This window comes from Pleurodeles waltl, chromosome 7 (assembly GCF_031143425.1).
Source record: "Pleurodeles waltl isolate 20211129_DDA chromosome 7, aPleWal1.hap1.20221129, whole genome shotgun sequence".
NCBI lineage: Eukaryota > Metazoa > Chordata > Amphibia > Caudata > Salamandridae > Pleurodeles > Pleurodeles waltl.
In genome coordinates this window covers 1,024,142,997-1,024,158,712 of record NC_090446.1, presented here as the reverse complement: position 1 = coordinate 1,024,158,712, position 15,716 = coordinate 1,024,142,997, and the positions used below count along the sequence as shown (strand labels likewise).

The window sequence follows — 15,716 nt, the reverse complement described above, 5'->3', positions numbered from 1 at the left end:
GAACAGCATTTGCTGTTTTATTTAGTTAGTAGTACCAGAAAATAAATCTCACCTTGACATAACTGTTTTGAATTTGCCTTGTGCAAGAATCATTAGTCACTGCTGACTTTCACACATCTCATTACACCAGTTCTTTGAAGTTGTTTGCAGTTTTTCCAGTGGTGGCTGGTGATATTTGAAATTGGTGGAGTAGAAAAGTTGGGTATGACTTTTATGTAGTGAGCGACGTGAACAAGCATAATGGACAAATATGGGGTCCAGAGTGGGTAGTCCAGATAAAAATTTGAAAAAAGATTTTCAAATGGTGTGTTTTAAAGCAAAATAATTTAGTAATAAAACAAGGCTTATAAGGCAGTGGGAATGTTTATTCTTGAAATATTAAACACATTAAAAAAGTCCCATATTTTACTGCATTAATTTATTCAACAGTTACTGTAACGTGCAAATTGTACAGCGTAACAACTTCAGCCCTTTGAAGTCTGTGCCCAGTGTCTCGTAGTGCATGTGGCATCAACTTTGGAAGGCAATGCTTTAACCAAGGTTCAGGAAGAATCCACAGCTGCTAGCTGCAATCACTCATATAGAAATATGTGCAGACAGGCCTTTAAGTAGGTTGAAAAAAGTAGGGGCTCTGTAAAAGGGAACCTGTACAATACATTTCTGAGATTCCCATAGGGTGCTACTAAACCGGTATTTTGGTTGCTCTTTGAGCTATAATTGCACCCATTATATATAACTCAACAATTGACATACACCTAAAACCTGCCAGTACGTTTGGGTTTGTCAGGGGTTGATAGCGGTTTAAGATAAATGAGTAACAACAATGATTTGTTATAAATAATTAACACTGAAAATGTTTCAACTCTGAAATTGTGATCTGCGAAATAAATAATATTGAGGCCTGTGAAAGGAATTTTGGCCTTCAGTTATGTGCGCTTTATGTTAGATATGTATACCCTTTTTCTCTGCATACCTTGTCCATCTGCACATCTTTAACCGCCTCTCTTTCCTCTTCAGCATCCGACTGCACATCCCTGCCTCTCCATCACTTCAACACTCCTAAACATACACTGCACTCACTAAGCAGTTTATTTCCTTTTGCTTTGGCTTGTAAATATTTTTAAAGTTGTGTACCCCTTCACCATTTCCACAGATTTTCAATTACAACTGGAATACATGACCATTGTGCTGGGTGCCCTGCAGAGAGGCCAACCCACTGGCAGGCACTATGGTTTGGCTCAAGTATGCATGTGCAAGAGTGATAAGATGCACAAAGAAAATACAGAAACACAACATGATAAAAAAGGTAACAGTCTTGTGGAATACAAGATGAACTAAAACATGAAATAAAAGAGGAACTAAATAGCTTACATGCATTGCATTCATTGTTCATAAATCAATCCATGTTTTTGCATTGTTAAGGGCATGAAGATGTAGCCATCTCCCCTTTGCTCTTGATGTGGAAATTTTAATTAAGTTTTCAGTGGAACAAAAACCCTGCTTGCCTTTTGGATAATTTTTGCGGGGAACAAATACAGTTCTACTAATAAAGGGGCCACCGATGTGCAGCTAGGGCCTGGGGTGTCACAGTGGGGGAGGTTAGTGTGACCAGGGTTCTCAGCACAATATACATAACACACGATTAGCATTATAATGCTTACTATTACAGACGACAAGGCACCATATCACATGTGCCTGCATCCAGTCCAACCATGTGACGAATAGGAAAGGGTGGGATCTATGCCTGTGAATGACAGACTGCTGCCCTAACACTGGGGAGGAGATTCCGACATCCGAAATCGTGATTCTAATATAAACTACTATGGCAAAGAAGGGTTTTACAACGGTAAGCTCTGCCTCATGTGTCATAGATTTTTTTAGAGATTCGATTGTATCTCTAACTAAATCAATCAATGTAATATTTGTGCAGGAATGTGGAGGAATTTTATACGGGCCCACGCCCGAGCCTTCTAAGTTTTTCTGTTTTTAGACCCCGGGACAATGTGTAAATACTTCCATGGAAATGCTTGAAAAAGAACAGTAAATGAAAAGCAAGTCAATAAAAGTTTGTGAGCTGTTCAGCGCCTAAAACTGAAAGGTGTGAAGAGTGATGCAAATTGCTTCTATCCAATTACAAAGATTGCATTTGTAAACTCCAAACACATAAATTCAATTGAAATGACAATTACCAATATCACTATCAGTTTACCAGATTGAGAGTTTATAGCTATCCAGACATTGTACATTTTGTTCAGGGGCATGGCTGGTAAGTGGCATATTTTAAAGAGGACACCACTTGCCAATTTTGTTTTATTAGTGAACACAATTTTGTTTTGTGAAACCTGTATTTGTTTTCACCAACAAAGTGTAGGAGTGTTGTCCCTGTATACAGTCATGTGGCAGACTCTGTGCTTGGGAGTCTGCAACTGTTTACTATGCTTTCATATAAACGTGTGTACATTATAGTTGAGGAGAGGAATTTATTACTTTGAATTAGAAATCTATTGAAAGTTTACAGATTTTAAAAGAAAGAATAAAAATAAAACATGTTCGGTTGACTTTCTGTAAAAAAAACGTATCCATGTGGATTATTTGAATATTTTTTCAATTAATTCATTCAGTCAGACAACGTCTTTACATATTTCAATGCAGAACAAATATTTCATGTTATAAAACAATTTCTATCATCTTGTCATAATAGGAAGTGAGTGTGTACGTTTATTTTTCTGTATAGATTAGTAAAGCCGGTTATTGTCACGATTCAAAACTAGAAACAAGATCAGAGTAAAATAAGATCACCTCTGAGAGAAAGTGCCAACTGGTAGCCGTAAAACTGTGACTAGATATTGGCGCAGAAGGGGTGTGCAGGTCATGTGATAAAATATTATTTACAATTAATTCAGATATGTTGGTGGAAACCCCTATTTTGCAATGTAAAAATGTATGGCTATGAAATACCTACATGTGGATGGTATTTTTAATATTCATCCTAGTTTGAAGGTTGCCACAGTATCGCTCTGCTTTCTTTTAGCATCTATTCTGTTAGAACAGCGCCTGTAGTTTATAGTGCCATGTGACCAGAAGCCTGGTTCCTACAAGTGTTGACTTCATGGGAGAAAGGAGAAACATGAAAATAAAGACAGTCCACCGAACCTGATAGCTTGTTTGCTCAAAGTGCTGTGCAAGGGAGGGCCTGGAAGACTGACGGCCAGATTTATACTTTTTGACGCAAAACTGCCCTCGTCAAAAATTTTAGCGCTGGCTAGCATAATTTCTTAACGCCACCCATGTGTCAAATTTATACTTTGATGCTCGGTGGCGCTAAGAATAGGTTAGAGTAATTTTTCCTGACGCTAACCATTGTGTCTTGTCATAAGGCAAAATGACGTTAACGCAGGAAAAATGTCTCTACTCCAGTTTGCGACACAGAAAAATGTAGCAAAATGGATATGCGCCATTTTTAACCGCAATAGCGTCAAAAAGAGACACAAATGGAGCAAACAGTGCTAAGGAGCCCAAAATGGATCCCAAAAGCCCGGCAGGAGAGACCCAGGGAGACCCCACACAACCAGAAACCAGCCAGGAGGACACAGACAAGAAGCAGGGAAGAAGAAGAGGAAGTGTCGCTTTAGCGCAGAGGAGCATGAAAATCTGGTGAAAGAGGTGACAGAGAACCAGCATCAACTCTTCATCACCTCTAAATTGCCAGCTGGGAGGAGACAGGCAATTTGGCAACAGATTGTGGACAAGATTAACAGCATGGCAGAGGTCAAGAGAGCTGTCACTGAGTGCAAGAAACGCAGGCATGACTGCAAGCGCAGGACAAAGGAGAAAATGGCAAGGAACAGTAAGGCAGCACTGCCAACTGGAGGTGGGAGTACAGGACTGCAAAAGGACCTAGACGAGATGGAGGAATGGAGGAGATAGTTGCAGCCGTCATCCTGGAGGAAATCGTCACTGGTAATGCAGGACAGGACAGCGCAGACTACCAGGAAACAACACATATGCAGGGTAAGTTGCATGGGGGACAGCACAACACAACACCAACAACCTTTGGATGGCGGTACACCACCATGGCAAGGCTGCTGGAAATGCTGAAGCAGACCAGGAGGGTAGGGTAGAACCTAAACCTGGTCTGATGTTACAGGACAGCTGGTATTTTCAGAATGTACACTAGAGGACAATGCCCAGTCTCAGGCCATTGGCTCAAGCGGCATTTACCATGGACAACAGTTGCCACTACTACCTGTGCTGTGTGTGCTGGCCAATTAGGAAATGGCAGTTAGGTGCCCAGGGCACAAAAACACTCAAAATGAGGGTTCAGTATGACTATGTGATCAATCCCCATCAATCCCTATCCAAGTGCAACTCCTGTCAACTGCTCAGGTCAATAGACTCAATAACCATCAGGCACTGTCACATACACAATGATGTACACAGCAGTAACCTCATACCTATGCTGCCCATTCAGGGTTTACCTATGTGCCTGTGTCACAATAGCTGCAATGCCACTGTGCAACATCTCAGGTGTCATAGTGCTAAGACAACTGCATTGAGGGGGAGGACATATGTGTTGGTAGGCAAACATACCTGAACAGTCATAAGAGGAAATGGAACTCTGCCAGGCCCATCAGTGGAATGCAATGTAGCACACATACACAGGTGACACCTGTATCGTTTCATGGAAATGCAATACATGGTATGGTGCTAGGTCTCAGCACCGCATAGGTGTATGTGAAAAATTATAGACTGGGACAGGGCCATATTGTTATGTGTGGTGCATGTGGCATCAGCACACCAACAATAATTGCAAGGCCTCACCATGCTAATGGAAGCAGAGGGAGGGTTGATGAGGACAAGAAGGTGGCAGGCCACAATTTGGACAGAACCCACACCTAGAAGATGTGACAAAGACAATTCCCAAAACTGCCCACACTACATGTGACATGCAGGTGGGGCATAGGGCTGAGAGACTGCAAACATTAATGACAATGCATCGGAACCAAGATAACAATGTACCACCAATAGGAAGTCAGTGACGTCGCATTACAACTGGCACAGCACAGACACACTAATTGTACCGTATCTCATTGCAGAGGACGATAGCTCTCATGTGGATCTGTCTGTCCTGGACTACCCTGATGACATGGATGGCCAGCTGACAACCACCAGCCAGGAAACCCTCCAAGATGTGAGGGGAGGCAGGAGTTCACAGGTCTGCCCTCCTCAATGTCTTCTTAATAGCTTTGAGCCTCTGGGTATTTGTGTCCACGTCCCTCTGAATAGTGTAAAGCTTTCTCAACACTTTCCTAATGTCCCTCTGGAGTTCGGAAATTGCGCACATGTCCAATGCAGCAGATGTGGTGGTCTGTATGACAGAGGTTGTTGCTCCAGCAGGTGTGGTGGTCGGTGGTGCTGATGTTGAAGGTGCAGCAGGTGTGGTGATGGGTGGTGCCGAGGTTGACGGTGCAGCAGGTGGGGCTGATGAGATGGTGGCCGCTGTGGTACTGGCTGCAGTTGTGGTGGTGGCTCCAACCTTTATGGCCAATGCTGGTCTCCCTTGGCTTAAAGCCCGTCATTCTCCTGTGGTTCGCTCTCTCTGATAGCGTCTTGCTATCCTTCGGTATCCAGACTCGACATACAATATGTGTCTGTATCTCACTGCCCGCTTCTGGAAAACCCTGATCTCCACTACATCCATGTTGGCAGCTGTAAAAATTAGACAGGCACCCATCAGTGTCATCAGTGTGTGATGCATGTACAGATGATAATCTAACACTCTGCCTCAATTTGCACATGCAGTCCCAATCACAGTCTAGATGATATAATGTCCCAGACGAATGAATGGCAATGCTGCCTACCCATCAAGTATTTAACAGCACAGCAAAGCACAACAAGAAGTGGACCAAATAAAGTGACGTGTGTATTGATGTGGTGCAATGTGTCACAATGCAAAGGCAGCAACTACTTCACATGGGCCAGGCCGACTAACCTTTATCATCTGAGTCAACCTCAAGGCACCCAAGACCAGTGATTTGTAGATGTAATTGGCAGGATGGTATGCCGTCATAAGGGGTCAGTGTTGTTTGGGACCCATGCATGCTTCAGGGGGGATGGGCATGCAATACATCATCACAACTGTCGAGGACAACTACAAAGCCATGTCCACTTGTATATGGATTTAGTGAGTGGAATACAGGTGAGGAGGGCTGCCACCTAGAAATGAGGTATCCATAGGTCATTCACATTTACATTCATGTGTCCTATTGTGGACAACCATCAACACCTGATCTGCCAACACAATTCCCAAAACACCCACATTGATGACAGCACACGTCTGGCCTTGACCTGCATGCACGCCTATTACATACCACATAAATGTCATGTAAATGGAGTACAACTTATGGGGCTAGACGCTGGGGGACAGTTACCCATACAGTCCTACATGTACATTACAACAGAGGAATGCACAATTTTGTGCGGAAAACTGATGCATCACTGTCTTGTGAAAATGAGGGTATGACTCAGTGATAATATTCTGACACTGGAGCACTTCCAAGTCACATGTGGGCCTACATGTGGCTACTAATCACCTTGTTCACATGCTGCTGCCTATTGCACAGCACAAGACTCCCAAGATATGACTCTCTGGCTGTGAATGTCTAACCCTTGCAAGGAACACTATGTCAACATCCAGTCAAGTAATATATCAGATCACGTGCCGGCTCATCATATCTTGCAATGAGTGCAACACACAAGAGTCACTCACACAAAAGCTGCATTCACTACACAGGACAGGCATTATCACACTTATTGGATACGTCTGGGTCCTGAAATTGAGCCACTTCCCCAATGGTATAGGGGGCCTGTCCACCTGTAAGACAGGGAAAGGAAATATATGCTCAACGTCAGATCACTGTACAAACATGTGGACAACATATCACAGTGTGTAACATTTTATATGAGTGAGCTGATGATCCTGCATGTAGACAGACATACCACTGCAAACTAACATTGACACTGACACTCCAGTGAGTGCTAGACACACATCTGCATGCATGCACTGGGCCAAACGATCATGTGATGCTAAAGCCGACAACAAACATTTGTGGCTAATCCATTTCAGATGGTACTCCATGTTATGATTTGTATTTGGGTGACAATTTCAATGACACTTCCCTTGTGCACTGCAATACAAGTCACTCAGCTATTGTGGCTTGTGCATCAAGGGACACTAAGTTACTGTGTGATGGACATGTGGCTCAATTTTCAGTCTGCAATTATGATGCTTTCAGTGGTCCACAACAGATGTGGCACAGTTGTATGTAGGTAACAAATGCCCCATTGGCAGTGTCCCCTAAGCCGTATATGCCCCCGTTGCCAACATGGCAGGGATTATGTGTGTGTAATGATGACAATGTAGCTCTAAACATGGATTGCCCACTTTGCTGTCCCGATACAGTGAAATGTGGTATGCTGAGAGTGGGATACCTGATCATCATTGACAGAATGCATCGGCACAGGTGTTATCATTGCACCTGAAATGTATTACTAAGGGCCACATATACCAAGATCAGGTTTTATGAGTCACACATTGCGAGACTTAGTAACTCGCAATTTGCAAGCAGGATGATCTGAGGTACTACACTGTCAATGACACTGTTTGCAAACACCAATTGTGGTAGCAAATGACCTACCTCATGAATTTTAATGAGGTAGGTCTCATTTTGCAAATCCCTTGGGAATGATGGCACTCACAGGGATGCTGGCCTGCTGGGCTCAGCAGACCGCCATGTCTGTGACTGCTTTCAAATAGAGATGTATATTTTCTTTTCAATGCAACCTTATTTCATCAAGGGTAAACAGAAAGCATTTAAAAAAGCAATATTATGACTTTAGTAATTTTTTTGAAGCAGTCAGAGGTCCGTGGGACTACTTCCTGCTCTGAACCAATTTTTGGGTATGCATTCACAAAGGGGAAAGGGTCCCATGGGGACTCCTCCCCTTTGGCAAATGGGTTAGCACCAACTTGAAATGGCTGGTAACTGCAATTGTTTAGTGCCAGCATTTGTGGTCACCAAACAATCAACCAGCAGACTGTGACTCGCTAATAGGAAAGGAACGCCCCTTCCTAAATGCCACTAGCAAACCCTGTTTTGTGATTGGGCAAAGTGATAGCAGAATGGCAAAATTGGGGGGGTGCATCGGAATAAAAAAAATGTCCTGACATAAACACACAAAATCTGAAAACTAGGCTGTGTGTGCCAATTAAAAATAGCTTGGTACATGTGGCCCTAAGTAATAGTCGGACATGACTCAAAAAAACTCAGGACTGCATTGTTAACATGTATAGACATGTGGAATACATCTCAGTATTGGGACAGTAACAGTTTGTTCTACTTGCATTCAACATGGCCACAAAAATTGCATGCAGCACGTCAAGACATCTGCTACTGTCACTCCGGAGCCTTCTACTGTACACATTTGTCAATATGATACTCACCAACAGGGCCACCGATCACCACACCCAGGTGGTCCAGCATATCCAGTTCTCTGGCCACCACGTCAGCCCAGCGGTGCTTCAGCTGGTGCTCATTCCTTGTCGTGTGAAATACCCGTTTGAGGTGGTAGAGCACCTTGCCCCACTGCAGCCGCCTTCCCTCTATATGATACCACTGTATCACATGGCCACCCATCTCCAGCATCAATGGAAGAAAGTGGCACACCGGCCACACAAAGCCACCAAGCTCCTCCTCCCCCATGTGGGTCTGACTCGCCCTTCCCGGCATGTCCTTGCACAACAATGCAAAACAGAAAAAGTAAAAAAGGAAGGGAAATACATTTGAAAAAAGGACACTTACAGCCCAATCTACAAACCCCAACTAGCCCAACTTATGTGACCCCCCAAACTGACACCTGACAGTACAGAACAATCCAAAAGACACTAAACTACACAAAAGCACATAAACAGGTACAAGATACAAACAGAATACACAAAAGGCACAAGAGAGACACCACAAGATACAAGAAACACAATCCAGACACCAACAACACCGAGACACAGTCACACAGTCAAGGGAAAGCACAGACTGTAAACTGAAAGTGAAAGTACACCCACTGTACCATGCCTGTAAACAGGATTTCCTATTACATCACTTCCTGTCTCCTTTGCTGCCTATTTTCCATCTTGAATGTATTTTTTTGATGCATACGATGTTTGCGTGAATATTTTTGACGCGTAACCTACATGTGTAGCAAAATACCACGCATTACTGGTAAACTTCTATTTCAATGGCTATCTGCATGTGTCTGGAGCACTGGTGGAATTAACGCTAGGAGCCCATGTATGTTTAGTTAGCTGTTGCTTGTTTTTTTGATGCATTTGTGTCAACATTTTTGAGTCAAACAGTGTTTGTGTGAATTTCAATTATTTAACATGCATGCACCCTGTATCAAGATGGAGATAGGATGGTATGGCCTGCAGTGTGTGGTATAGTGGTTGGCCACATGTTGTAGAGCATGCAACTGTGTGTTTTGTGTGTGAATGATCTGTGACAACAATATGTGTGCTTCTTAAGGAACGGCAGACAATACATTGGACGTAAAGTTCTTGTATAAATGTGTTACAAATGGGTTTCTACATCAGATGGCAATCAGTGATATACAACAGTCATGATATGAGTTTGTAATATGTGTTGACTCATTTGATGTGTGTAGTTGTCTGACTTTGGGGACATTACAATTCACATGACAAACAAAACTCAGGGATGAGTGAAGATGGCTGATGAGTGCTAGGTCAGTTACGTTACCCCTCATATGTCATTGATTGTTGGCTCCGACTTCATGGTGACTTGTGTGTGAACTACCGATATGTTGGCCATGTGTACATGTTTGGTACATAGATTGTTTGAGACACTGTGCCTTAATTCCACCCATAAAAATGTTACGTACACATCAGTTTGACTCATAAGAATTACCTATCTTACTCATGTTGCTGTGGTGGACCTGCTGGCCTGGCTGCATGTGTTCACATATTTTAAGATGTGCATTCCACAGAAGTGTCAAGTTCAAATGTGTAGGCATGTGTACCCTGTGTCAGGATTGGGCTCCATGGTGCTACGGTTTCGTGCGGGTCTAGTCAGGAGTCTGTTAGGGGCATCCCTTGAGTTCACAGAGTATCTTGCAAGGAAAGTGTACCAAAGCAGAAGAGCAGCTAAAGGCATACAAGGGGAAAGGCTAGCTATGATAAGGCAGAAAAAACTGAAAAGTTAAGGCAGGGCAACCTTAGTGTGAACAAATATGGAACAGGTCAGTAATGGACAAACACACAGGGCTTATCAATAAGATTGTCCACCGGGTAAGGCTCAGAACTTCCCACAGCAACAGGGAACGTCAGTGCCTCTGTGAAGATTAATCTTACTAGTCACCACGCAAGCCCCATGGAAAGGAGGCAGCAGAAGTGAATCTGTGTCTGGACCCTTAGGGCACAAACAAGGATTGTACTTGCATACACAAGACTAGCCCTTGTTTGTCTGGCTGGAGACACAGTATCAATTCCTGGAATACAGCCATAGCACATTGTCACTGTTAGGCACTAATGACTACATGCAACACTAGACAAAGGATGGGGGCTGGATTTGCCTCCTGGAAACCAGGTGCCTGACCAAATACAAAGGAAAACACTTCTAGACAGGTATGGACTGATAGGACACTTACCAGACACCATAACCCAAGAGGAAACAGAAAGCGAGGGAACCAACTAGGGGGCAAAGCCAGGCAGAGGAAACACGCTCAGGTTGACGCAAAGGCTAGAACAAGTCTAGGCAACAGAAAGCAGGATCAGGCAGAAACAAACATGAACAAGGCTGAGAAACAGGGAGCAGACTCTGACAAGAAAAAGCAGGAACAGGACTGGGTAAACAGAAAGCAGGTTCAAGCATAATCAGGACTGTAACACAATCCAACAAAGGGTCTGGAACACAAATGATTTGTACTCCAATGCACGACGAGGAGCTTCAGGGAATGGCAGCTTCTAAGCAGTTCCAGGCAGCAGCAAGGCCAGGGCCTAGTCACATGGCTGGGCTGCACAAAAGAGGTCACAGGTGTGTGCAGCTTCAGTCTCTCACAAGTCCTGGAGGAGAGAATCCAGTATAAATGGACAACCAGACTTTTCCCATTGGAAGCAATGGACAGAAGATTACAGGTCTTACCAACTACCAGGCAGTGCATTATGGGGCCTGAAGTCCATGCAAACTATTCTAGTTCTTCTACAGCATGCCATATGGAAAAGGGAAGCAAACAGGAGTCAGAAAGGGACTCTGGGTGAGTGTTAATGATGATTCCTAGGTTACAGATAGTCCATTTTCAGCACCCCTAGAGATGGGAGGGCAGAGACTTAACACATGGCAGTGGCAGGACTTATTTCCAGGGATGGACTGCACAGGGCATGTGTTGTGAACATTGCTTGTCATACCTGGCACACTCATGCTATCCATTTTCAGAAATGATGCCCCTCTTGTCACACAAGCTCCTTGCAGAGATTGCAAATGTCACACTTACTAATGTCAGGGGGCTGTTCATACATTCCTGTTTCCACTGATATTTCACATCAACTGCCTCATGTATGGTCGCTTATTTACCTTATGATTGCAGATGTCACAGTTGTGTGTCATGTGCTACAATAGACCATGTTGGCAATGTGGATTTGTGTCATATGCTGTGGTCCTATGATGTTGTCCTTCATATGTGAAATTCAAAAGAGTATTTTTTATGTGTGTGATGTTTGCTGTACAATCATACGCATCACATGTGATGTTGCATCAGAAGTAGTCAAATTTGTCTTTGTAACATGCTCCCTGAGGTAATACTCACATTCCTAAAGAACATGTGATGGAGAAAGAAGAAACCAGAGCAGGATTGTGTGATCAAGTAAGGTGTCTAATTACATATCCTAACAAGGTGTGTAGATTGATTATTGGTTAAAAAAATTCTGAACAATCTGCTGTCTGCGGCGCATTCCTGCAGCTGTGTTTTGATGTTCCCCCTCATTTTCCCAGGTACCATCCTCGTCCTCCTCAGGCAGTTCTTGCTCGGGCTCATATAGAGGGATGTTTCTCCTCACACAAATGTTGTGCAGGATAGCACATGTAAGTATGATTTTACAAACAATGGGTGGGGCATATAGGAGGCTGCCTCCTGGATGTCCAGGCACCTGAATCTAGATTTTGTTAGTTCTTGCAACAGGAATGTCATGTAGCATGGCAGTTGATATCTTGTGTCGCCTGTGACTCATATGTGTTTGTGGTATTGTGTGAGATCCTGGGCTTCTGTGAGGGTTTTTCTGCAGTGGCTTGTTTGACTTGACAACTTGTGTTTGGCTCATTGACCTGGGATCTATAATTTTGTTTCCAAACTGCTGTTCAGTATGAATGTACCAGTTGTTGTGTAGTGACCAACATGTTTTAGTGTGCTTTCACTGGAGGGGACATGATACTTCCACACACACAATAGATTTCAATGTGGTAGTAACATGGTTGCACTACATGGCCTGGACATCCCATCCAATTAGGCATATGTCATTGCAGATGAAATACAACAGTGAGGCCCTTTGATTTGGCTTGGTGACAATGCACAACACATCTCCATAATTTGGCAGCACTGAGCTGTTCAGTATTGACAACGCACAATTGTCCCATGTGTGACTTGGTTCTAGGTAAACCTTTGTAGTTCTTTCTTCCAGTGGCTCATGAGCAACCGTGCACCTAAAGTACCAAACTTGCTCCAGCTAACTTGGTTAACTGCCTTGTGGAGGTGGATGTATCTGTGCAGGAAGGGCCATCTCCCTGTACATATGTTATTTTGATGGACAATTGGCTCTTTCAGTGTGTGCAGCAGTGTGCAATTTGTATTAGTGGCACATCATTATGTGTTCATAGCACAGTCCATTTCCTTATTGCTACCTGGCAACGAAACCCCAGGAGTGATGTATGATGTTGGGACTGCCTCAGTATTTCCGTGTCACCTACATGTGAGTCTGCATCATCATGCTATGTGTCTCATGGTGTTAGACCTGCAGCAACACACATTGCACACCCCTTCCACACTACATATTGCTTGGGAGGGTGTCAGATTGACTATGTGGTATAATGTAATTGTAATTGGTTCATCTTCCAAGTTGTACTTCCTGTGCAGGCCATGTCATTGTCACTGTGTGCTTTGACATTGGTCCCTTGTAGCTCTAGAGTGGCAGCTAATGTTTGTGGCAGCCGTCATTTGTCCACAGGTGTGCATTCCATTGTGTCAGGGTGTACAGCATAACTACCTGTGTCACACCTCAGTGTCTTCCTGCCCACGTGTCAATGTAGTGGTATATGTATTGTGTGTCCTACAGGGTTGCTGTGCTGTGTGTATATTGCTAGGTTTATGGGCTTACCAACAAGAAGGCCATTCCCATATTGTCCATCCTGGAATGGCTGATTGATCGTGCTGTGGCGGAAGATGAAGGAATCATGTACACTCCCAGGATTTTTGGCGAATATGTTGGTAAACAATCCCTGGTGTTCAACTATGGCCTGCACATTTATGGAGTGGGTATGCTTTCTGTTCCGGAATAGATGCTCTGTTGCTGCAGGTGGTATGATCCGGACATGGGTGCAGTCAATTGCACCAAGCACATGCAGGAAGCCATGTATTTGATAAAACCCCTGTTTGATCTCCTTCTGCTTCTGCTGGGTGTTGGGGAAGCTGATGTGGCGGGGTATGAGGGAGATATTGACATCTAGGACCTTGGGAAGGAAGGTGGAGAATGAGGGTGGTGATACCCCAGCGACCAGGGCACCCGTTGTTTGTAAGGAGCCACTTGCCAACATATACAGGACAGCTAGCAGCTTGGTCACCGGTGGTATATTGTGTGGTATCTGCAGGCTGGCTGTTATATGTGGCTCAATTTGGCACAGCAGCTGCTGTATGGCTTCCTAGTTGAGCCTAATCCTCTGGATGATGTCCTGTTCCTTGAGGCCATGGAAGGTTGTCCTGGTCCTGAAGACCCACTTCTGCCTTCTGCGTTGCCTTTGGGGGCCACGTTGGGGTGGTGGTAGCTGCTGCTGTTGGTCTTGTGCTCTGTGTCGTCTAGAATGTGTTTGCCTCATTTTAACGCCAGCCCTGACCCAGGCATGAAAATTTGACACAAATCGGGCTTGGCGTCATTTTTCATTCCACCTCCCACCTAAGCAGTAATTTTTTCCCTGTTATATAAATATGGCCATAAGGTGTTTGAGTCATTTTTTGGATGGGAGTGCCTACCTTTCATCTCATTGAAGCAAGGCGGTTTCACACATCCTTAATGTTAGAAATGGGGCCTTTGGTTGACAGTCAGGTTACCCCCTGTTCAAGCAAGGACCCTCGCTCTAGTCAGGTTAAAAGAGAATCACCCTCAGCTAACCCCTCCTTACCCACCTGGTAGCTTGGCAGAGCAGTAGGCTTAACTTCAGAGTGCGAGGCATAAAGTATTTGTACCAACACACACAGTAACTTAATGAAAACACTACAAAATGACACAACACCAGTTTAGAAAAATAGAAAATATTCATCTAAACAAAACAAGACCAAAACAACAAAAATCCACAGTACACAAGTCAAGTTATCAATTAAAAATCAAAAAGAGTCTTTTAAGTAGTTTCAAACACACACTAAAGCTGTTAGCGTGAAAAAGTACCTTGGGTGCGTCAAAAATAACCCTGCACGTGCGATTGCACATCAAAAAGGGCTTGCGAGGCGTTGATTCCACTCACAAGCGGACCGTGTGTCGTTTCTCCTTTCGTCAGGTCGGGCACATCGTTTCTTCTCTCTGCTGGAGAGCGATGCATCAATTCGGTCATCACTCTTGGGTCCGGATAGGCCTTGCGTTGTTTCTCCATGTACAGTGGTACTTGAGTCAGAAATCCAGCTTGCACGGTGATCCGAAAACCCTGCAGCACGGGTTGTGATCTCCCAGCCTCCATCAGCAGTGCAGCACGTCGTTTCTGCTGCTCCGTGCGTCAATTCTTCAGTCGGATTTCCTGCGAGCGTTGTTTCTCAGCTGCGGAGCCGGCAGCACGTTGTTTCTTCAGCCACAGATCGGAGCTGCGCCGATCTTTTCCCCGCACGGTGCTCTGTGCGTGGATTTCTTCCTCTTAGGCTGCCAGCTTCTACTTCCAGGGTCCCAAGAACTGGATGGGCACCACAGGGCAGAGTAGGAGTCTCTCCAGAGATTCCAGGTGCTGGCAGAGAGAAGTCTTTGCTGTCTCTGAGACTTCAAACCACAGGAGGCAAGCTCTAAATCAAGCCCTTGGAGATTTCTTCTCAAGATGGAAGGCACACAAAGTCCAGTCTTTGCCCTCTTACTCTGGCAGAAACAGAAACTGCAGGATAGCTCCACAAAGCACAGTCACAGGCAGGGCATCTCTTCTTTCTCAGCTCTTCAGCTCTTCTCCAGGCAGAGGCTCCTCTTGTTTCCAGAAGTGTTTCTAAAGTCTGTGGTTTTGGGTGCCCTTCTTATACCAATTTCACATTTGAAGTAGGCCCACTTCAGAGCAAAGTCTCTTGCGAATGTGAAATCCTGCCTTGCCCAGGATAGGCCCCAGACACTCACCAGGGGGTTGGAAACTGCATTGTGTGAGGGCAGGCACAGCCCTTTCAGGTGTGAGTACCACTCCTCTCCTCCCTCCTAACACAGATGG

General features: G+C 44.4%; 1 protein-coding gene across 1 annotated transcript in view; it reads right to left on the bottom strand.

Annotated features, from left to right (window-relative positions):
* Positions 1 to 15,716, bottom strand: part of LOC138245863 (ATP-binding cassette sub-family A member 9-like) — a 2,236,336-nt gene that overhangs the window by 1,689,137 nt on the left and 531,483 nt on the right. The gene's annotated exons all lie outside the window — the stretch shown is intronic.